The sequence below is a fragment of the Silene latifolia genome, chromosome 5 (assembly GCF_048544455.1).
Source record: "Silene latifolia isolate original U9 population chromosome 5, ASM4854445v1, whole genome shotgun sequence".
Lineage (NCBI taxonomy): Eukaryota > Viridiplantae > Streptophyta > Magnoliopsida > Caryophyllales > Caryophyllaceae > Silene > Silene latifolia.
The window spans coordinates 47,865,376-47,867,687 of NC_133530.1; positions in this window are offsets into that span (position 1 = coordinate 47,865,376).

Consider the following 2,312-nt stretch of genomic DNA (forward strand, 5'->3'; position numbering starts at 1 on the left):
CAAAAACCCACCCGATCAAGTCAGTCCCACTCGATCGAGTCATGCTAACTCAGAAACGCTACCCGCATGCTATATCATATGCTAACATGCTAAAAACTTTATAAAACCAACGTTATAACATAACTACGCATATAATGCTACACATCTTTTCATACGATCTACGAAATCATTATATCATGTTATTAAACGCCACATTGTAAACATCCATCATGTTCCTCATTCCAATAACAGTTCTACATATATCATCAACCTTTCTTTCACATTCTCAACTTTCTACTTCAAACATCCAACAATTACACACACTTCATCACATTCATACGCAAGCTAACCAAACAGCGCATACGACCTTGACATACACCCCCCATGTGACCGGTTCAAAATTGTAGAGCATGTTCGCGACTTTAGAACGTCTCCCAAGCCTTTGCATTAGCTCCTACAACCTTTACCCCGGGTTTATTTTAATTGACTCCCTATGTTCATTAGGTTCATTGGTTACAGGTTTCAGGATCGTCACTCTGATACCATTTGTAACACCCCCATACTCCAAGTGCCTTACCAGGACCACTCAGGTATGAAGATATTACCATCTCGGTTGCCCGAGGCATGATATTCATAAGACAATACGAAACAACTTAAATGATATAACTTTAGTGAAAAGTACAACTGAAACCAAATCCCAAAATACGGGTACAAGTTCTTAAAACCGACTCTCTTCATCAAAATCAAATGCCATAAAACTAAAAGACTACAAATAAAGACTTCTATATCGGGGGACGGTGGCACCTCCAGCCTATCCCAAGACTCAACTCAAACTGCTCAATTACTGCTCACCATCCCCGAATGGATCACCGCAGTTTTACAAAACAACAACCGGTCAAGATTAATCACACAACTCAATATATCAACAATAAGATAAAAGACAAACTTAACCGTCACACACACACACACATCCACACCAATCCAACAATCTCAATCACCGATCGTCCTTTGGACCACCACGCGATCGGGGACCGCAGCCTGCCCACCTAAGCCCCGCTCATCATACCGAGCGATAACCCTGTCCATTAATGTGCACATCCCCTTCCGTGGCGGGTTCCACGAAGGGCGAAACTAGGGCGTGTAGCCACTCCCGCAAGTGACTCCACTCAGCCGAGAACGCATCTCGAGAACCAGAGAACAATCCATCACAATCACAATCACAGCCGTCACAATACAATTACTATATCAAACAATCAATCTCAACACATCAACAATCATCCCATTATGGGACTAATACTGAGTAGGAAATCCTACCTGGAAAGCACAACTATCAGACGGTCTCTACAGCTGTATCAAAAAGCTTCTTCTACGAAACCTCCTCATATCATACAACATACAAATGCTACCAAATCACAAACTACTCAAAAACCCCCAAATCCCTAGATTAGGGTTTAACCAACTTAAAGGAAAGACAATAAAAAGGGTACATAGATCTTACCATCGACGCAAGGATCTCAACGGTATAACAAACGATGAAAACCGACCTTCCAAACTCCGGCATTTGCTAACAATGCGATTAAGATGATGAACGTACTTGCTTTCTCTCTTTGACAGTAAATTAGGTTTTGCAAAAGTGTTTAGAATGATGACGGAAAAGATTATATATCTTAATCGCATAATTAACAAAACCCGAGAAAAACTCCCCGTAAATCGGCTACTCGATCGAGTATCTAAGGTACTCGATCGAGTACCCCCTTACTCGATCGAGTATCCTAGTTACTCGATCGAGTACCCAACAGGTCAGAAACTATTTTAAAACGCAACTTACCCTTACTCGACAGAGTAAGGCTTACTCGATAGAGTACCCAAAGAGTCATAAATACGGAGTATTACATGAATGAAAGAATAAAACTGAACTAAACTGAAATGAACTAAAATATAATTTAAAAGAATTAGCTCTAAGTTTCGTCATCGACACAATCACTTTAAATTAGCGAACGCATAACGCCACTACTATTTCCTTTAATGTCATTCATAAGTGTAAGACGGTAAATAGTAACGTATTCTTATTGTATTTGAGTAGATCTGGCAAACGCAACCTGACCCGATTGCCCGACCCGAAAAAGCTGACCCGAGACCCGAAGTGACCCGAACTACATCACCCGAATTTGACCTGAAAACCCAAATTGACCCGACCCGACCTGAACATGACCCGAGCTTTCTTGACCCGAACTGCCCTTACCCGAAAATGACCTGATCTGAAACCACCAAACCCGAAAATGACCCGACAAAATATAACTCTAATTGAACCGAAAAGACTTGAAATGACAATC